Raw genomic sequence first — 23,133 nt, forward strand, 5'->3', positions numbered from 1 at the left:
GTATAACCTGACAACCGCAACTAAATAGTGCAGATCTACTTGAGAGATAGTGAGAGTTTCTACTTTCTGTTGAGCTTCCTCATTTCCTTTTACGGTGCAGTTCGATGCGACATCTTTAAAGAGGACTCATAAACATTAAACATTCTGTCAAGTAAAGCATTTAGATCTCTTTAGCAGATTCCCTCTCAAATTGAACAGTTTACTGATCGAGTCTGCCTGTGGTAGTCTCGACAAGTTATCATAATATCTCAATGATAGTATGTATGCAATAAAGTGCCTCTGCTTAAAAACACAATATTATTATTACTAAAATGCACTTATGCACCAGAATATGAAATTAATAGGTCCTCTCGACTGCACAATTGCTCTCCAAGTTTATTCTCCAAGCTTCATAAGTTCACTGATATTATTGAAATTTAAATTTCTAGAGGCTAGTTCATTAATCAATAAATTGAATAGATGGCTCACTCCGATATAAACACATGCCCAAACATGGCATATCTACCTTTATTGACTCTCCCTCTCTCTTACAGTTTTCTAGACACACTATGTTCAAACAGGTTTTTATTACTCATCACTCTTTGACACTGTACTGGTCAGTATTCATTCCGGAAGCCGGAAAGCCATGTTGTGAAATCAGAAATGAGAATGCGTTTGAACCCTAGGATGATTCCTGTGAGAGAGCTTTACCAATTTGATAGCTGGTGCAGACCAGCTTTTGCTGTTATATATTATTACGCATTGAAACTATTGGACTACGCGTACGGTGTATGGGGACTTGCCACGCCATAAAAACTACCAATATGTCAAGCAGCTTGACCTTGGTATTAAGGGTGATCTCACGACTTATATCGTTTAAGCTATATCTGTTAAATGAGGCGTTTCCCGGATGACACCTTAGAGCATTTTAGTCATAGTTACACTAGTCACTACTTTTTTTAATACTACAAATTAATCATCCCATAGATTAGACGTGTCTTAATTGGACAGGAAACCCTATTTATTCAAAATTTATTAAATAAATTATCCATTATTGGTACCACCGACTTCAATAGCATTGAATATCTCTAGAATACTCGACAATTAAATTAACCAGCAGTTTGATGCTGCTTGCTCCGTGATCTTAACGCTCTTAATGAATTATATCGTTAATGTTCCCATTAATATGTTTTTAGGACGTCGGGATTTAAGCTACTGTAATTCCAATTCTCTACTTTAAATCGTTAAGATAATTGCTTTCCGAAGGATGTCCAAGAAGATCTCTTTCAAAAACTGCCAACTCAAAATCGAATCGAAGAGTTAATCTGTGATTGAACTTTTATGTCTAACAGTTTAGAGAGTAGCGAACATATATTTCTACTCCAGTAGCAGGGAGGATTTGAGTGTGCACTTCGATGTATAGAGTTTTTTGTTGCTGAATCGGGTTAAATAGGTCATTAATAACTCAAAAAATCGAGGGCCGCATTTTGTGTCGCTAGTCCCAACCCTGTGGAGCCACGCCTATATTTTATATCAGGCGCGTATGTGGGAAATTCGTATCTCAGCTTCCGAAGGATCTAGAGACTCAAACTTGGGCTTAAAATGACCGCAATACGCATGTTTATATTAGCACTATGAAGATGTTAAAGCCTCCAGAGACTTATTTTTCGCGTAAAATGAAAAAAACTAATTTTCACTGAGGCGCGATGGAGATGACACGTTTTAAGCCACCAAAATTCATAAAATTGAGTATATCGTATGTGAAAAGTAGCAAATGTGCTGACAGGAGAGTAGCAACTTGTAAAAAAGCTTACAATCTCCAGGTGAAGGGTAAGAATTCTCACTTTTTTGCTGTATTATGTTACACCGTGAATCATTAATTCTTTATTGTACCGTGCTTACTGCTAAATTACAATTTTCGAGTTATCTTTCACGACCTTTGAGATAAATCTTCGAACGTAACTGGATATCACGCTACACCTCTGAAATTCTCAACAATACTCGACATACCTCAACAGTCAACAGCCCTTAACAGTTGTTTTGAAACGTGTACCAATCTCGCCTAGTTCGTGGATCCTTGTCGTGAATATGAATGTGTCGCTTCATGTTTGGATTATTGTTGCAGCAGCTGCTACTCTTTGGGGTCTTTGTGTGATACTTGGTAAGTACTTTAGCTTTTATATTGTTGCTTGAAGTTAATTCCTAAAATTCTCAGCGTATTTATTGATAAGTTGTGGGCATTTACGCAGTTTGTATAATAACGTAATATCGTAGAGCTAAGTGCATCGACTTTCAGGTTGTTTTGAGTTTATATGTTGGTCACGCAAACAGTGGCTTTTGAGAAGGCAGAGTGCTAGGAGGGTGACATATCATCGTGTTTCAATCAATGCTTTAGATGGTGTAAGTTTGATAGCCGACTCAGTTATTTCAAATTTACTTAAATATTAAGAAGTTCAGTATTGCACTATGAATAGCTTTTTCGTGAATTTGATATTTTTGTATTTAATTACTTCGTGATGATGGGTCTAATAAATTTAGGACATAGAGATTAGTATATCAGAAGATGCTGTCCCCAGAGTGTCTTCACCACCTCCTATTGATGATGGAATTCCAGGACCATCAGGAATAAACGTTAGTAACCTCAGTTTTCATTTGTTAGTTAATCAGTTGTGCAGGCTAAAAATGTTCTAATCGAAAATTAATTAAATTGTTATGTAGCTTTACTTGTAGAGGGTAGATTCCTCTAATTTACTTATTCGTCATGTTATTCGGATTTTTTTAACGAGATATGTATCCCTCATTATTTTTTTAGAGAGGAGAAACGGGTCCTGAATCCAAGATCAAAGGAATTAGCCTCTTACAAGATCAAGAGAGAGCAAAACTTGGAGACGCAACGAATGCAAAGCTAGTATGTGTTCTATGTGAAAAAGAAGAAAAATATCCGGAGCGTGATTTGCAAGGTAAAATAATAGTTAAGTTAGTTATATTTTAGTTAAATACGAATTAAATTGAATTACTTTTAAGGGACAGGTTTGTTACTATACTAACAGAGTAACTTGGCGGTTATTTTGAGTGTAACTTTTTTAAACGTGACGAAGCTTAATTCAACAGGAGATGACGATAAACGAAAGCTGGTATACGAAGCTGCCATAAAAATGGGGGATAGCAAAGTTCTAGACAACATTGCTAAATGTCGTGATACTTTTCGCTTCCACAACCAGTACAAGTATAATAAAATGAAAAATCCGAAGCAGTGCTTTAAAACCTATATGAAAAGAACCAAACGATTCAAACCCAAATCAACATCGAAAGATATATCTCAAGAAGAAAAAATGTCCTGTGAAACTACAAAGAGAAAACGTGAAAGCACCAGATCTAGATCAGCAAGCGGAGAGGTACCTGACCAACCAAGTAAGAGATCTAAAGCTACAAAATGCTCCGTCTGTCAAAAGCATCAAACAGGATCATGGCCAAATCAAACCTCACAGTTATACAGAGTATCTGAGATGAAAATGGGATCTACACGGGCTTCAAAATTTTTGAGTGCAATGGCATTTAACGAGGATCATCTCCACCAGCAGTATATCTATTGCCAGTCCGTAGGTGACATCTTTGCGGCTGACATTTACTATCACAATGCATGCATGAGCTCGTACCTGATTTCTTATGAGAGACAAGTTGAAAAACTTATGAACAATTTTCTGAGAGAAAGTGAAGAGAATATTTATGATGACGGATTGAAGGGGGTATTCGAAAAGCTTGATTTTGAAACCCAAGCTTACAAGCTGACTGATATCACAAAGACTATAAACAATGATCTAGATCTTAATTACAATAATCGAGCTACAAAATTCAATCTGATCAAATTCTTAGGAGAGGATATATCATTTTCCTACCCTAAAGACAGATCTGTGTCCCAGATAGTGTTTAAGCCGTCAGTTCCAGTATCTGGAATTATTGAACATAACCTTAGAGATCGTGATGTAATTATGGAATGTGCAAAAATCTTGTCAGCTGAGATCAGTTCATACAAATTTGAATTGGAAAACAGTTTGTGCTTGCCCAGTGATTTGGCTATATGTTTAGAGCGATTCAAAGATGCGAGACCGCCTCAGTGGTTGAAGTTTATCTCGAAACTTTTCTCGGGCAGAAAATGTACGCAGGGAGATTCATGGTTTCTCAAATTCGATGCATCATTTCAGTTCTTCTCAAATTGGATATCTGGGCTTAAGACACCGATGCATTGTGGCATAACCCAAGCTGTTCATTGTCTGACAAAGTCAAGAGAACTTATTGACATCATCAACAGGTTTGGCTTTGGAATAGGCTACGATTCAATGAAAAGAGACGACATTGAAATGGCTCAGACAGATATCGATACTGCGGGAAAGGATCGATGCCCAGTGAATAATTCCATAAAACCTGGAATTCCGATCCAAGGAGCTGTGGATAATTTCAACCACAAGGAAAGAACTGATAGTGGGGGAGATGTCAGCAACGATACTGTACTAGTCATATGGCAGAATGGAAAAGAGGATGATTTGGAACTAAGGAGCATGAGTAAGCGTGACACGACCAAATACGCTGTAGACAGAAAGCGGAGTCTGCAGCACACATTACCTTGCCAGCAGCTAATGACGTCGCAGCTTGCTAAAAATTCAGGAGAAATAAACGAGGAGTTCTCGCCAATAACTGCTCACATACACAAGAACTCAATTTTGACTGAAGTGAACGACGATTTCTTTGCATGGTTTGTATCCAGACTCAAAGGTACAAACGATATCCCCAATTTTACTGCTTTGCTCAGTAAATTAACCTCTAGGGAAGTTAGAATGATGACAGCAAGATCATTTATCCCGATACTGCCGTATCCTGCCACCTTGATGGACAGCATCTACACATCTATGATGAATTTCAAAGATGTGCTGCATCAGAGAGGCGAAAGTTCTGGAGCACTATGGTGTGATGAAGGGGTGTACTGTCTGGCAAAAGACATACAACTATTGAAACCGGAATTGTTCGGATCAATTTTTTTAGGTCTTGGCCCGTTCCATTGGAGTAAAATAATCATGGGGGCAATCGGAAAGTGGCTGAGTCCTTCAGGAATTGGAGATGCCCTGAAAAAGTCTGGAGTCTTTGCAGCTGATGTCGCACTGTCAAGTGTTCTGAAAGGAGGTGATTACATGAAAGCAAAAGACGGCATTAATATGATTGCTGAGTCTATATTACGTCTACAATACGAAGCTTTTCTTGAAAGCGATGAATTCATTCTATGTAAGGAGGAAATCGATCTTGACGGCATAGAATTTGACATTGAACAAGTATTAACGAAAGTCTATGACAACTCTGACGAAAACGACTTTGAAAGCTGTTGGGAGAGTTACAAGGTTTCATTAGACAGATTACACAAAGCGTTTCTTCAGTTCAAAGGATCTAATCACGGAAACGAAAACTTTCTCTACTGGGAAATTTTTCTGAGAGACATGTTCCCATGTGCAAGAGACTTTGAGGTATCCGTCCGCACTGGAAACTGGGAACTGTTTCTTTCTGCAGTGGAAAGGAGCTTAGAAATCTTCTTTGGCACAGGAAAGCCCAATTACAGTAGGTATGGAGCCCTCTTTTATCAAGATTGTTTGGATTTACAGAGAAAGTTTCCAACTCTACATAAGCACTTCAAAGACGGAAACTTTGTCTGTTACTTATCAGAGCGCAAGGGAAGTGCAATAGGATTTGACCAGGCCCTTGAAAAGGCGTACAACTTCACGGCTAAGGCAGCAGGTGGTATTATTGGGTCAACTCGCCAAAAAGAAGCAGTGGCTCTTTGGAATATCATTAAGCACCACAAAGATTTGTTTGTCTCTTTCTTGAAAGAAACTGCAAATATTGGCGAACACCAAGGAGAGCTGAACAATTTACACCACGAGTTTAATCTCAAGTCTGCAGGTAAGGGCAAGTCCCGAGTTGAAAAACTGGTTGACTACATCAAAACTGTAGGCAATCCCTTTGGAGTTGATAGCCCTGCTATGCTGATCAATCTCACAAGTCGTGAAGTTGTACTAAACACAGAATACCTTCTAAACTGTGTCGAATTTGGACGAGCAAACTATGATGAATTCGTCCAAGAACGTTTAGTTGAGAAAAGCAAAAGCTTACACGCCTCCATAAGCTTTAAGTATCAGTCTCCTTATATGTATATTGAATCTAATGTAATGGCTAAACAGAAGAAGGTAAAGGTGCTCACAGACGACCAAATGAATACATCAGCGGTAAATTTTATCGAGTATGCAGCATCCAGGGGTTGGGATTTGGAAGAAGTGATAATTTATCCTTTAACTTCACGTCCAGTGTATCTACTAGAGAAAGATTCCCTGAAGCAAAAAAAAGCCCCAAAATCGGATCTTGCCAAACAATTGTTGCAATTACTTGACAAGGAATCTATTGTGGTTAACAACACAAACCAGATACCTCATGTAGAAACGACAGCAGTTGTAATTGATTTTATGGCGATTGTCAGGAAATTGACATCAGTCAAGTTAACAGATGTCAAAACCTTCGGCTCACTTTGTGAGAAAATTCTGAATAACGTGACATCATATGGGCAGCAAAGTGAACAGATACATCTCATTCTAGAAAACTATAAAGATATGTCTATCAAAGGAGCAGCACGAGTAACCAGGGCAACCAAAGACGGCAATTTGAATGTAGGAGCGGTTTGTGAAGTGGTGTCTGAGGAACAGTCCTTACCATCTCCTTTGGATGATTTCTTCGACAGACAGTCCAACAAAATCAGCTACCAGAACTTTTTTGTACAATATTGCTCTTCTCACTACGTATCAGCAAAGCCACTATATTTGGCAGGAGGCTTAAAATCGGACCCAGACAAATGCACAGTGATTTCAGACGGTGTAATAAATGAAGCGATAGAATTTAGGGCATCTCACGAGGAGGCTGATGATCGTATTATGTTTTCGATCAGTAAGATTCATGCTTTATCAACAGAAAGTTGTTGTGTTTCTGTTGTGTCACCTGACACAGACATTTTCGTAAACCTTCTTTATTATCTCCAAAGTGCATGGCATGGTCTAAATCTTTACTTGCTCAGGAAGGGTGATTTTAAAGTAAAGACAATACGCCAAAAAGAATTGCTTCCTCTACACTTGCTACTGGGAAAAGTCGAGTCTAGTCTAGTGAGAAGCCTGCCTGCAGGTCACGCATTAACAGGTTGTGACACTGTTTCAAAAGTTGGCACAAAGTTGGCTTTGTTAAAAGCTCTTAAGCAGTTCAGTCATTTTATCGAAGATTTTGGATTGGATGTGCTTGACGAGGACATGCTCGAAAAAGCAGAACAATTTTTGGTGAAAGTTGTAGCTAACAAGGCCTTCATGAACTGTGCAACTTTTGACGAACTTAGACTAAGAATGCGGCAGCAAACAAGAAACGTAAGGTTTGTGGATCTTCCCTGCTCGTCTAATGAAGTAAGGCAGCATGTTCGAAGGGCTTATTTCCAAGCAAGGTTGTGGCTTGAAGCTGGAACAGGGGATGCTTCCCAAATCCTTGATGTGACAGAATATGGATACGACAGCAACTTATCTCCCACTTGGTTTGTGCCTCCACAAAGACCCCTTGATATACCTGAACCATGTAAATGTAAATCCTGTGTCAGGATCACGTGCCCATGCAGACAGAAACAATATGCATGCTCTAACTATTGTCAATGTCGTGAAATGTGCAAAAATCCAATCAACAATTCGAATTAGGAGAGATTTGACTTATTTTGAGTTTTATGGGCAAACATTGATCGGTAATTGTAAAAGTTTGTAAAATAAGAACTGTGCATGTGTTCAGTAAAAATCAGTTATTTTAAATTGTAAGCTTTTGTAAATATTGTTGCTCTTCTATCAGATTAAGTTAGCATATTTGCTACTTTTCACATACGATATACTCAATTTTATGAATTTTGGTGGCTTAAAACGTGTCATCTCCATCGCGCCTCAGTGAAAATTAGTTTTTTTCATTTTACGCGAAAAATAAGTCTCTGGAGGCTTTAACATCTTCATAGTGCTAATATAAACATGCGTATTGCGGTCATTTTAAGCCCAAGTTTGAGTCTCTAGATCCTTCGGAAGCTGAGATACGAATTTCCCACATACGCGCCTGATATAAAATATGGGCGTGGCTCCACAGGGTTGGGACTAGCGACACAAAATGCGGCCCTCGATTTTTTAAGTTACCAATGACCTATTTAACCCGATTCAGCAACAAAAAACTCTATACATCGAAGTGCATACTCAAATCCTCCCTGCTACTGGAGTATTCCAGGTATTAATTAGTGCTCTTGTTTCTTTTTCTGAATAAGAGTTATCTGCAGGAGGCAAAGCCCATTTTTAGTCACGGTTATTCGTCACAGATGTCCAAGAAGATAACCAAAAGTGTTGAACTCGACAATGGGTCAAATGGGTTAATTAACAATAACATAATAACACAATGTCTAGACTTCTATTTCGGTAGTTTAGAATTCCAGTCGATGTTAACAGTATTGATAATTTCCGGATATCGGTTAATTAAGGAGTGGGATGGGGGATGGGGGGGGGGGGGGGCAACCTCATGCCCATTTATTCCTAAGATTTTGATCAGATGGGCATCGATTTATCTTTAAACCGCTAAAACGAAAATAAACATCACCATCGTGTTCTCCTTCCTCCAATTAACATGTACAGATACATTTCAGCTCAATACTAAAGTATGGTATCAGAAATATTTTATTTTTCTATTTGTACCGAAAAATTATGAAAATAATGCTCATTTTGCCCATTTATTTCTCAACTTAACCCCCCCCCCCCCCCCCCCCCCCTTCGACCGCCTCCCCAACCATTCATTAAATCCCCTCTAACACAATTATTCGTCACGGTTATTTCCACAGAAGTCCAAGAAGATAATTAAAGCTGTGAACTCAGGTCTCAGATATTGCTCGATTTCGTTTAATTTGTTCGTGTTGACTTTTTGAGTTCACTCAAATCTCAACCTGAGTCATTCCTCAGTTTCCGTTTATAAAGTTGTAATTCGTCTAGTCACTAGACAGGTTATATGGTAAGTCTCTGGGTCCAATAACCGGATAGTTCGCTGACGCTCATCGTCAGCCACTACATAATTCAATTTTCGTAGTTGTCTGTCAGTATCTTAGATCAAATTTTATCGGCAGCAATCTGGGCCATGAGCGCGTCTTATAGTTATATCTAGCTTTGCTTCAAGTTCAATGTTCTTCCGTCCAGACAACGTTGGAGTTTATACTAATTATTATATGACATCCCTAGCTGCTGATACGGTCTATAAAGCAGCTGAAACTATCAGTGACAACCGAGAGCAGCTATCGTGGTTCATTTTTGTCCATTTTTAAAAATTAACTATCGTTCCTAGACTGTTAGATGGTTGTCAGATTATAAGTGTTCAAAATTTCATGAGCGGTCGAATATTTGAAATGGATATCATTGGTACGGATTTATTCTCCGGTTGAGATGATATGCAGTTAGACGGTCTTGATCTTCTTGCGGATACGTTCACCTTTAAGTAGTTTCGATATTGCGCCTTTAATACACAAAAGGTCTTTATATAGCACGTTATTCATATATATATATTATATAGAGGCCGGCTGGAAGGCAGGGTATGGAGAAAAGTTACGCCTTACAGTGCGGGAGATTGTAGAAAGTGCGGGAGATTACAGAAAGGAGGAAGATTGTACAGAAAGGAGGGAGATTGTAGAAAGGAGGGAGATTGTAGAAAGGAGGGAGATTGTAGAAAGGAGGGAGATTGTAGAAAGGAGGGAGATTGTAAAAGGAGGGAGATTGTAGAAAGGAGGGAGATTGTAGAAAGGAGGGAGATTGTAGAAAGTAGGGAGATTGTAGAAAGTAGGGAGGTTGTAGAAAGGATGGAGATTGTAGAAAGGAGGGAGATTGTAGAAAGGAGGGAGGTTGTAGAAAGGAGTGAGATTGTAGAAAGTAGTGAGATTGTAGAAAGGAGGGAGGTTGTAGAAAGGAGGGAGATTGTAGAAAGGAGGGAGATTGTAGAAAGGAGGGAGATTGTAGAAAGGAGGAGATTGTAGAAAGGAGGGAGATTGTAGAAAGGAGGAGATTGTAGAAAGTAGGGAGATTGTAGAAAGTAGGGAGATTGTAGAAAGGAAGGAGATTGTAGAAAGGAGGGAGATTGTAGAAAAGAGGGAGATTGTAGAAAGGAGGGAGGTTGTAGAAAGGAGGGAGGTTGTAGAAAGGAGGGATATTGTAGAAAGTGCGGGAGATTGTAGAAAGGAGGGAGATTGTAGAAAGGAGGGAGGTTGTAGAAAGGAGGGATATTGTAGAAAGGAGGGAGGTTGTAGAAAGGAGGGATATTGTAGAAAGGAGGGAGATTGTAGAAAGGAGGGAGATTGTAGAAAGGAGTGAGATTGTAGAAAGTAGTGAGATTGTAGAAAGGAGGGAGATTGTAGAAAGGAGGGAGATTGTAGAAAGGAGGAAGATTGTAGAAAGGAGGGAGATTGTAGAAAGGAGGGAGATTGTAGAAAGGAGGGAGATTGTAGAAAGGAGGGAGATTGTAGAAAGGAGGGAGATTGTAGAAAGGAGGGAGGTTGTAGAAAGGAGGGAGATCGTAGAAAGGAGGGAGATCGTAGAAAGGAGGGAGATTGTAGAAAGGAGGGAGATTGTAGAAAGGAGGGAGATTGTAGAAAGGAGGGAGATTGTAGAAAGGAGGGAGATTGTAGAAAGGAGGAAGATTGTAGAAAGGAGGGAGGTTGTAGAAATGAGGGAGGTTGTAGGAAGGAGGGATATTGTAGAAAGGAGGGAGATTGTAGAAAGGAGGGAGATTGTAGAAAGGAGGGAGATTGTAGAAAGGAGGGAGATTGTAGAAAGGAGGGAGATTGTAGAAAGGAGGAAGATTGTAGAAAAGAGGGAGATTGTAGAAAGGAGGGAGATTGTAGAAAGGAGGAGATTGTAGAAAGGAGGGAGATTGTAGAAAGGAGGGAGATTGTAGAAAGGAGGAGATTGTAGAAAGGAGGGAGATTGTAGAAAGAGGGAGATTGTAGAAAGGAGGGAGATTGTAGAAAGGAGGGAGATTGTAGAAAGGAGGGAGATTGTAGAAAGGAGGGAGATTGTAGAAAGGAGGGAGATTGTAGAAAGGAGGGATATTGTAGAAAGGAGGGAGATTGTAGAAAGGATGGAGATTGTAGAAAGGAGGTTTTAAGAAAAGCTGCCGGTGGTGGATATAATATAAGAACCATTTGATGTATGTAAAGGACAATGAATGTGGTACTGTTAGCACTAGTTAGTCACTAGTCCCCGTAGCTTATCAATTGTTTGTTTACAGTTATAATCTCCTCCTGGCCATAATATAACAGTTCAGCCTTTGTTCTCATATTTCAACCCATAGTTTGGTACTGTGTTAAGCACCTGAAGTTGACTGTAAATTGTTCAAAGTTCAGCCAAAAACGAGACAACCGGATCGGGGTTACAGTTGACTTAATGATGTAACCCGTTAACCTTGAAGTTGAAACCTTGAAAGTATACTTTAAGTTCATTAGTTGACACTTTGTTCGGATCAGTTTGCCACCCATTTAGACAGAATTTGTCGGTTGTTTAAAGTATTGCAAGCAATCTGTCATTATTTGTCTAGGTATAAGCATAAAGCGACTCTGGGTGTTTAATCGGTTGAAAAGTCAAAACATTTCGGTTAAATCGGTGATTATTGCCATTCGCTGAAAAACAGGCAATTTGTTTGACGTTGATTTAACAATTTTTCACCGTAGTTGCCAGTTATCTAGAAAATCTTTAAAAGTGCCATAATCCTTCCAGTGTTTTCATGGTGATGGAGGGTAACCCTTTTCCAGTGTTTTCATGGTGATGGAGGGTAACCCTTTTCCAGTGTTATCATGGTGATGAGTGATGGAGGGTAACCCTTTTCCAGTGTTGTCATGGAGATTCGAGGGTAACCCTTTTTCAAACGTTGAAGTGTCCTCATTATATCACCTTGATCACCGACTTGATTCATTGCTTAAAGTTCAATCAATGAATCAAGTCGATGATCAATATGCTAAAATGAGGACACTTCGTTGCCTTTAAATACCTGAAGTTCAAGTTGAACTTCATGTTATTTACCCGTTGATTTCTATTAATATTTAATGAGAGTAAGACAGCTAAGAGGACTACCTCCGTCATGATGCTGAATCGTAAAGTTGTAAGTTATGCTTGCAGTTGTCAGATTCATTAATTTCGACATCTCACATCATTTAACTTAATACAGAGGTACCTCTACCTACCCAAGGTAATACCCACTCTGTATCTTACAAGCTATATAATATATATAGCCACTTTATGTAGTCGCACTACTAGTTCTCGAGGAATTGTTATGCCATATAATTAACGAAGTCTTTTTATAGTTAATACTTTTTTGCTGCATTTTAATCTTGTATTAAACACTAAACATTAATTTTGGTAAATTCATCTCGCCAGCGTCCATTAAGTTAGTTAGATTCTTAAGAAAGTTTAAGATTCTTAAGAACTCGCTGCATTACAGAATACAGAGTGACGGTGTGGCCTGATGTCTCGCGACTCTACTCCTATTTCATGGTCCTGTTATCAGTTTTTTATTGGTCAGCACTTAGAGTACGGCCGTAATTTCTTTTCTTTGTTTCCTCGATAATTCATATAATTTTCACGCTGCTTCGTGCCAAAAATGTCTGGTCTTTCATCTGGAGCCGAACAATGTATATGAAATTCTACTCTTAAGATTTCATTTGTGATCGATATTATCTTGATTTCTTTTAAACAATCATCAGTTACCAGTTCTACAAACACGGCCACGGCGAATACCTATGTCCTAGTCCATGCTTTGCAACATGGCTGATGGCCATAGCATTAGCATATATCATCATTATTCAATACATTTCGGGTTTTCATAGCGAAAATACCAACAACAAATAAAAACTTTGTCTATTTCATTTTTCCCTCCATAACAAGGTATCAAGGACGGGGATAATGACTCTTATTATAGAACAGTCGGGGTAGCGTTAGAGGCTAACTTAGACTCAGGACTAACTAGCATGCTGAGGGTTGTTGACTGATCCACACTGTAATATCCAATATGATCATGGCATAATGCCATTTACGGCTCACAATAAATCAAGTTGACTATTCAATGTGTACACGGTTCCAGCTCCTCTTGTAGTAGTCATTCTAGTAGTATTGGTGCTGTCAGAGGGGTCATACTGCAGCTGGAATTAGAATGACAATTGCAAGGGACCCCAATAGAATATACGTCACCTCTAACGTATCTACTCGTTCAGTGGATGGAGTAGTCTAAGTTACCATTTCCCTTGATTAGAATAGACCCCTCCCTGTACTGCCATAGAACTTGGTCCCCCATCCTTCGTCTAAATATTCGTGGAATATTAGGTTGAGCGTTAGTTTTGTCGGCAGTCGACTATGATTCAAGACGAATTATTAGTAGCCATTGTCAGGAAATTAGATGTTGTACCGTATGAACGCTGTCTTTAAAGTTTCTGAGCTTTCTTGGAGCTTTCCAAGAATGTCTGGGTACCTCCTTACACGTGTTCTAACTGGTGCTTTGTATGAACTCCGAACCACCCTTGCTATCACCAGTGAAGGTTGCGCCCTAGAAACTGACATTGTACCTTATATACTGACTTCAGTAAGCAGGGATGTATTTTGTTTGTGGTCGTTAGCCTGTTGCTTGGCCATGCCTTTTTAGTCAAGAACTCAAAATGCATTTGGTGGACTTTAAAGTCAAACAGTAGAATAATGTGACAGTGACACCTCGACTTCTGGGAGGGAACTCCGATCGGATGCGGCATCTTCATTCTTCGATGTTCACTGAGCTATTTTTAATAATAACTCAAAACAATTTTTTAAAGTCATTAATCTGTCAGCAACCAAGCAACTTATACAGAGTTCTAGAAAACTGCAGAACAAGACATCAATATTTAGAATGACTTTGTCAGTTTGTGCACAATTATCTATTTGAAGAACTTTTCCATTTCTCTTGACAAATAGAGTGGAATTTTGTAACCACAGTCGTACACAAAAGAGGGTTCCCATGATGTGAATTCTCTAGAACAGTTTATAAATATCTTTTATCGTTTACTGTCAGTTTTGGGTATGACCTCTAGTGGCTGAGATATCATGTTTAGGCCTCTTGTTCTTTAGAGAAGCGTGTGGTGATATTGTCTTATAACTCGCCCATTTTTTAATGCTCTTTGCTTCTGCATGGTCCCGATGCAAAGTATATCCCTTCCACTTCAGTTCACTCTACTTGCTTGTCAACCTTGTATGAACCTTATAATAAGTGATGAGTGCTAATTGGAAATCAGGTGCCCTGTCAACTGTCAATGGTTCAACGAAGCAACGGAATTTGCTTATTTATATTCTGATTTAACGCATTTTGTGGTAGAACTTTATTTTGGCTTTTGACACATGAAGGCGATATATCACTATCAGTGATATGAGAGGTAGATTGCTTGTCAAAATACCCCACGGTCTGCTAATAGGAAACATTAATTCTCCACCAATATTTGTCATGCAAACTGCAAAGTACCACACCGCCCTCTCAGTATACCCAGTACCCACATTAAATGAACTGGTTTTACTGGCCGTGTCAACTGTCAGTAGTTGCAGACTGGTCAGGGTTTGTCTGGTGTTGTTGGTGCTTTACTCGTGCGATTGTGCAATATTACAATATTACATGAAAATATAATATTAAAACTCGGTCCTTAACCCTAATTGCACATTTTGCTTTCCATTTTATAGCCATCCAAGATCTGACGTGGTCGATCTCACTCTGTTCTACCAATTGCATAATTTGAAGGGCGGTCATCTAGTCATGGTTTACTGATCGAATCCTTTTTCTATAAATCATAATTTCAGTCTTTACCGACGCAGTATATTGAACGTTAACTTGTTTTGGAACAGCTTAACAGTGTTTGTAAGTAACGAAATCATTCCATCGTGCGAAAGAAGAGGAAGAATACACCATCACAGTATATCCATCATCAATACCCTCAGTCGCTCAAACCCCGATCCTGGTTAACAACGTCATGGCAACCGCTGATGCCAGGTCTCCTTTAATCCCCTAATCTACGTTGTGCTAGTGAAAAACTGATCTCGTTATAAACTCCACAGGCAACTATATAATGTTGCAGTGCAATTTCACCATGATATAGTTCCGAAGAACTCCTCAGCAGAATTCCACATAGCTATGTCGGGCTTCTCGGAATCATGCGTAATATTGATAATTTGTTATATATTAACACGTTAACATGAACTGCAACTCGAATTTAAATATACGCAATTTAGGTTTTAGGCTCTCGTATAATTAAATATCTGACGTTATAATACCGACTTAAGCGTTGAGATACCCATTATCAGCTGTAATGCTCGCAGCATTTGTTATGCCCACAGCATTTGTAATGCTCACAGCATTTGTAATGCTCACATGTAATGCTCACAGCATTTGTAATGCTCACAGCATTTGTAATGCTCACAGCATTTGTAATGCTCACAGCATTTGTAATGCTCACAGCATTTGTAATGCTCACAGCATTTGTAATTCTCACAGCATTTGTAATGCTCACAGCATTTGTAAATTTAATGATCACAGCATTTGACTTAGAGCCTGTTTATTATCTGAGGGGTGCACGGTGCCATTACTTGATGTTGAACTGCGCACGTTGTTATGTAATTTATATTGTTTGTTGTTTGGGCTATCACGCTTACCGTTTTGTCTTATAATAATAATTTTGTCTTTATAAACACATTTAGGGTTTTGTTAAAGATATTAATTATGATTAAGCCATAGGGAAAGATTAGACTTGGGCATTTTTTTAAATTATCCTTTGTTTAGGACTTTTGTTTAATAATTTGATAGTAATATTAGGCCATTAACAGCGTTCAAAACATTTTTGTTCCGTTTAGTCTACCCAAATTTATCTAAACTTGTTTTACCTTACCAATTGTAACACATTAACATTCTAGAAAACAATGAACGCCACTTCGGAGGAGATACCCTCAGTTGAGATGCTATTTGGTGTGCTCTCCGTGATCTGCTTCCTGATCGGAACTCCAGCCTCCCTCTTCTGTCTGATGTTCTTCTGGGAGAAGCCCCGGAAAACTATCAACATCACCATGTTCATCCTGATCAGCTTTGTGGACATGATAACCTGCATCCTGGTACTCTTCGTCGGACTTTCTGCTTTCAACGTTCACATTTTCTTCGACAACATAGGCTTCTGCAACTTCTGGGGTCTGACCTGGAGTGTGGTGATAAAGCTTTCTATCGTGATGATAGCGGTGTTGAGTGTGACCAGGACCGCCTCTATCCTCTACCCGCTCTCTAAAGTCAGTGCTAATGTCTTCCTCGGGATCGTGGGAGGCTACCTCCTCCTTTTCCTCATCCACTCTACCATACCCTACTGGTTTGGTATCCAGTACTCCTACTTCGAGCAGACAGCCCGGTGTACCTGGGATGATATAGAGGTGTACGGTTGGGGGGCTGGTAAAGCTGTCGAGTACTTCGTCACCCCTATCCTGACCTTCCTGGCACCCACCCTCACCGTCATCGTCTGCTTCTGTGTACTGATGTGTAAGCTACTGTGTCGGGCCCACAACCAGCTCCACTCAGGCAGGAACAATGCAGGAACTACACCCAGACGACCTCGTGTCTCTGTCATCTCAGTTGCCTCCACCATGAGCATGAGGGGGGACGCTAAAGTGCACTCTACCATCACCGTCCTGATATTGTCAATATTCTACATGGCCCTAACTGTGCCCTCCACTGTGATGAGACTAGTCGGATACACTCACGAACTTTACCACAAGGAACCTTACAACCTCACTGTGTCATACGATCTTTTCAGACTAATCACAACATACTTTCTACCAATAAACTCGGTTTGCAACACCATCGTCTATTTCGTGAGAATTAAAGACCTCCGCAAGTACACGTGCAAGATTTTCTGCAACATATTCTGCCCGCGCACCCCGTGCAACAGTGGGTCCTCTACCACCTCGTCCAGAGTTATAAGAAACAGTGTGGCTATGAGCAGCTGTAACGAGAGACGAATCAGTGCTGAGAGGCGCATAAGTGCTGGTGTGATGTGTAATGTTGGGAGTAGAAGAAGCGCTTCGGTGCTGGTACCCGTATTTGCCAAGTCGTGTCCTCACTTGGATGTTATTATTATCCAAAAGAAAGATAATAATGGTAATCTTCGTCCCCAACTATCAAGAAAAGATTATAATGCGCATGCATAGCTTTACGAGAATTATTCATTATTTTTTAATAAGACTCCTAATAAAGTTAAACAATTTATATTGATTTTTTGACAAGGGTCGACTGGATACCGGTAAAATCGACAATTTTTGATTTCCTTGTTCCTGGGAAATGTACATGATCAGTCTTAAGGATAATTTTGTTTTCCGAATTTGCGACATTTTGTGCCAAAATTGCAAAACAAAAGCAATTATGCCCCTCTTACCTTCTCCGGTTCCTTTCGATGCTTTGATGTATAATGAGAATTTAGAAGTAATATAGAGTTAGCTTTAGTTCATTTAATCCTTGTAGTGATTAAATTATTAATTCATTTGTTTGATGCTGGATTGTGTGCTGTTCACCGCAATTTAATAGTATCTACTATAACTAGATACTAGATACTATGTATATGACTAGATAACTTAGTTATAGTTCTTGCTGCAGTTTACTACAGTTTAACCCGAGTTTCTGCAGAAACCGACAGAAGGTTTTATTTTGCTAAACCGAGGGTAAATTTGGAGACGGTTTTTAATGAATAAAAGTAAGGGATTAAGATTTAGTAGTTCAAACGACTCGCACCACAGTACAAGAGTTGCAACGGTAACTTTTGAAGTATTGCGGTTCCACTTCACAGTTCCGCTGTAGCCGGATAATCTGCTCGGTAGTCGGTACATGGTATTTATTACGCGTTGCTTGATGTTAACTTTGGCCACTGCACCATTTATATTAACTTCACTATGTCTCGTTTTTTAATTGTACCAGCCAACTGAGTTAAAAATTAAAGCTCAAAAATAAAACCTCATAATTCATGATTAAAACATTTCAAAATAAAATCTATAGAATCTCGATATCAATCCCATATCACCTAATACAGAATATTACTTAAAATTATCTACTAGCCACCTATTTAAGCCACTTAACGAGGAAGCAGTAATCAGTATGTCCCGATAATGTCCTGATCCACATTTAAATTGACCCAGAATGGACAAAGTTGATCATATAATTATACAAATCAGAGAGCACATCCTCGGTTACGTCCCCGACATCCTTGCAGTTAGTTCTCAGCCAAGTGTGAACCTCCACGAACATTCTCTGGTTATCAACATCGGTCAGGTCCGGTTTCAGGTATCTGTTCAATCTGCCCAAGTAAGCGGAACATTTGTCCGTGTCCGGAATACACTTTTCCATCACCCAGGACCACTGACCGAGCCAGATGTCTCCTGCTTCCTCGTAGTTACCGCCGTCCTCCAGGCAAGCTGTTACATCCTCCCAAACCACACAGGCTGATCCGGACTGGACTAAAGCCAAGCAAGAATAGAAGTCAGCTGCGTTGCTGACTGCTAGAAGAGTAAACAAAGCGATTAATTTTCCTGAAAGCATGACTAGATTCGAAAGTTAGGTGCGATGATAAAGTGAATAACGTTTTATGAGGAAAATCAGCTCATCTTTTTATAAATTAGATTACCAAGGACTCCTAAGTGGGGTAGCAAAAATGATTGCGCGTGAATATTTTTAATTGCCATTTTGATGTATACCGCTGAACAACGCCTGATTCACGATGGAAACTTGTGGATTGCAATGCCCGTTTGGAACAAATCGTTCTCTTTTGACACGAGACATAGCGTGAGAGGAAGGACTTGTGCAAAGTTTGGAGATCATTTTCCAAAAACGGATCAATTTTTATTAAAATATTGGAAACTTCATTATTTGATTCATAGCAAGATTATTCTGTTTTATCTCTGGAACATTCGGGCTTGAACATGGGTGGCACAGTTCTCATATCACGTCAGCAGTGTGGCGACTAAGTACTCATAATATTACCAACTTCTGTACTACTTTATTTCATAGCAACTTATTCCAAATCACCATATTATCACTCGATCAGACGGGCAATATCGTAATTGGATAATTTCAACTAAATTAGACGGAGGAGGAGATATTTATTTGCACAGTAACCAGTTGAGCAGTGCTTGGTACAGTTTGAGGGAACAATAAGTTGATGGAGATTTCTTGACTGACATAACATTAATAAGATATCATGATTTTATGCAAATATTTCATCGAATACTCATAATATAACCAAATATGTAACAGAAGATTGTAACTTTGATCTACTATCTGGGCCAGCGATCTGCGATATGTGATATACATTACCCCGTTACCAAGTCTTTTTAAATGTCGAAGTTCCAGCTGTGTTTTTTCGGCTTTGACAAAATAAAAACACATCAAAAACTAGCGCCGCTCTTATTTTGAATCCAAAATGAGAAGTAGTAGTATAGGCCCTTACGGTTAAATTAAAGATTAACGGTTTTCTGTCGAGTAGAACAAGTTTCTGAATTTCACAATATCATTTTATCATTCAAATTTGCTGGAATTAAACCTCAGAGTGGTCTAACAACATTCCCCCGCCCTCATTACCATTCCCAGAAACCTATCTTATATCATTATACCATTCTCTTTGATATTAATCCTGCAACTCGAGTAAAACCGGTTAGCTGATAATATTTCATTCGCGGTGGGAACATTCAGTAGTTACTAGTTATGTCTGGGTGAAAATATATTTGTATCTCAACAAACCCGATTAATTAGTTTTAAACTAATTACAACACTACAAATCTATTACATTTATTGAGCATTATGTAGTGTAACGCGATGAAAGTATTTTAAGCGGGCATATCCTGTCCAAACCCAGGATACACGGCTTAAAGAATTTGTTTTAACTTGTTTGTATGAAATGAAATGAAATGAAATGTAATAATGTGCTTGTATACCGCCCATATGGTTAGCAACTGACACAAGTGCCAGGTACTAACCATGTCAGAGCGGTTCTAAAGAGTGAGGTGAAAATATCCAGCAACAAACAACTAAATCATCTCAAAAACAAATCTATTTAGGAAAAATTAAAACTTTAAATATATCATATAGTAATCATAGGAAGATTTATTGATATATACCACACTATCGATTAACAATAAACCACCAGAAAACTCTTCAAAAGTAACATAATATACTTATAGGAATCAAAAGAAGGATTAATAATATGTTAATACACATTGCACTACTAAATAAAGATACACCCTACAACAAATCATGAGAACAAAGAAAAAACAGCACTAATCACATACAGTCATATAAATAATGTTTAAGGGTACCTTTGAAACTGTCTACGTTGCGTAGTGATCGTATCTCCCAGGGAAGTGAGTTCCAAGCAGTTGGTGCGTAGTTGGTGAATCGACGTTGATCAATCTTACTATTTGTAGTTTTAGGAGTCTTTAGTCTGTAACAATCTCCTTCTACTTTTGATCTTGTACTAGCTATTGTCAATGGGTTTTCAATCACTACAAGATTCTGTATGTAGGCCGGTGCAATCCCATGCACAGCTTTATAAGGCAGACTTTAAAGAAAATCCTTTGGTCAAGAGGAAGGATATGTGCTCTCTTGTAGTAGGGAAGTAGGTCTTCTGATCGGTCTTTGATATTGTAGATGAACCGTATGGCACCATTGAGGGTTGATCTTAGCTTGTTTAGTCGTGTCTTTGGTAAATTCATGTAAAGAGAATTACAGTAGTCGAGCTTTGATATTACAAGCTGTGTTACCATCATGAGTTTCACTCCTTCATCCAGATAGCGCCCAATCGTCCTTAGATTCATCATTGTCCAGCTGCATTTCTGTTTGACACTATTAATTTGTCTTTCCATGGTAAGAGACTTATCAAACTTTACCCCAAGACTCTTCCAGCTGTCACCTTTACATTCAGTTGGAGTGATAGTTGTGTTTCCAACTGAATCGTCACCTCCATTTTGCAGTCTTTAAGAACTTTTGATTTGCCTAGGACAAGTAGTTCTGTCTTTGACTCATTGAGTTTCATAAAGTTTCCAACCATCCAATGCTTGATTTCCGAGAGACATCTATTTATCCGATCTTTGACATCTGCAAGTTCGCTTGGGAAGCTTGGATGAAAAGATATGTATAACTGAGAGTCATCCGCATATAGCTGGATGTCTAGTCCAAATTTGGCAGCAATATTCTGAAGGTCTTTAATGTAGAGTATAAACAAGATGGGCCCTAGTAGGGATCCTTGAGGGACTCCAAAGAGGAGTTCAAGAAGAGACGAGATAGTATCGCCAATCTTTACACAGAAATATCTGCTCTCAAGGTATGATCTCATCCATTGAAGGGCTTTCCCAGTTACACCATAATGCTTGAAAAGTTTCTCAAGGAGGATTTCGTGATCAATAGTGTCGAAAGCTGCACTGAGATCCAGGAGAACCACAGCCACGATGTTACCTGCTTGAATCTCCTTGTTTATGTCGTCAGTCATCCTGACAAGAAGGGTCTCACAGCTGTGCTGTGGGCGGTATCCAGACTGGACAGGGCAGTGAAGGTTGTTTGTGTCCAGATGGTCATTCAACTGGTTCAGTACAATTCTTTCCAGGAGCTTGGATATAGCAGAAAGGTTCGATACTGGTCTATAGTTACTTAAACTGTCAACATCAGCGTTCTCTTTCTTAAGGGTTGGCTTAATAACCGCTTTCTTCATTTGAGAAGGAAATGATCCTGTCTCAGTAGACGTGTTTAGGATGTGCAGGAGTACAGGTGTTAGCTCATCCACACAGCTCTTCAGTAGGAATGAAGGAATGGGATCCAGACAGCAGAACTTGTTACTCATCATTTTAACCAGTTTTCTGAGGTCTTCAGCACTGATAGGGGAAAACGTGTGAAGAGTTGAAACATAATCAGGTTCACTTGAAAGAGCAAGTGTTTCCTCCGGGACATTTTTGGATGCATCCAATTCAATGTCTTTCCGTATTTTGTTAACTTTCTCAGCAAAGAAGTCTTTGAAATCCTCTGACAGTTTTACAGGGTCTTGATGTTTGGGGAGATCCTGTGTCTCGTTACCAAGAAGTCTGTTAAGCTTCTTGTAAAGGGCCTTTGAGTCTCCTGATGATGCTCGAAGCGACTCTTTGTTATAAGAACATCTCTTCACAAACTCTAAACTAACAAATCTATCTCTGAGATCTATGTAGTCTTTCCTGGTACCCTTTCCTTTGCGCCATGCACGTTCGGCTGCTCTCCTCTTTTGACGTAGCAAACTAAGGTCTAAGTCAAGCCACGGCATGGGTTTCTTCCGAAATTTCTTCTTTATAACAGGACAGTGCTTATCCATGAGTTGAGTAAGGACAGAGTTATACAGTGAAGTCGCTTCTTCAGCAGTTAAAATTGGATCAATAGTTGACAGGTTGGAATTCCTTAGATCATCCTTAAAAATTTCAATGTCTATGGATTTGAAATTTCTGTAGCTCAGAAATTTGCCATTATCATTCTTACTAAGTCGAGTGTCAACATCGAAGAGTACTAGAAAATGGTCTGAGGAAGTTCTTGACTGAACAATGTTAAAATTGCTAATCTACTGGGTAGAGATCACTAGGTCCAGGGTACCGCCCTGATTATGAGTTGGGACTATTGGAACATGTTGTCGGAGGTTGTACTGAGCTAGCAAGTCCAGAAACTTCTTTGGATAGTGTTCATCGGGTCTTTCAACATGAAAATTGAAATCCCCAGTCAAGAGAGGGTTTCCTGGCTTTGCACACAGTATTTTAAGGTATTCTTCAAACTCCTTTAGGAAGTCACATTCTGTGTACCTTGCTTTCTTTGTGTAGGGGGGTCGGTAGATGTTTACTAGTCTCAGCAACTCTGATTCAGCACTCAGAAGTGATTCCATCACTTGAAATGACTTAAACTTGGTCACTTTGGTATTAGGCTTCAGTTCAATCGAACTTCTGTAAACCATTGCTATACCACCTCCACTGCGGTGTTTTCTAGGATCAGAAAGTATGCTCCAGCCACTATCTTTTA

General features: G+C 39.2%; 2 protein-coding genes across 2 annotated transcripts in view; both read left to right on the plus strand.

Moving 5' to 3' along the window:
* The window catches only part of LOC134811040 (DNA mismatch repair protein Msh6-like), a 61,712-nt gene that overhangs the window by 34,873 nt on the left and 3,706 nt on the right, over positions 1–23,133 (plus strand). The gene's annotated exons all lie outside the window — the stretch shown is intronic.
* Positions 19,881–23,133, plus strand: part of LOC134811042 (uncharacterized) — an 83,595-nt gene continuing 80,342 nt past the window's right edge. Inside the window, exon 1 of the mRNA XM_063817749.1 lies at positions 19,881–19,908. The gene's annotated coding sequence lies outside the window, so the exon portion shown is untranslated. The remainder of the gene's footprint in view (positions 19,909–23,133) is intronic.

This window comes from Bolinopsis microptera, chromosome 2, assembly GCF_026151205.1.
Source record: "Bolinopsis microptera isolate Bmic1 chromosome 2, MBARI_Bmic_1.0, whole genome shotgun sequence".
Taxonomy (NCBI): Eukaryota; Metazoa; Ctenophora; class Tentaculata; order Lobata; family Bolinopsidae; genus Bolinopsis; species Bolinopsis microptera.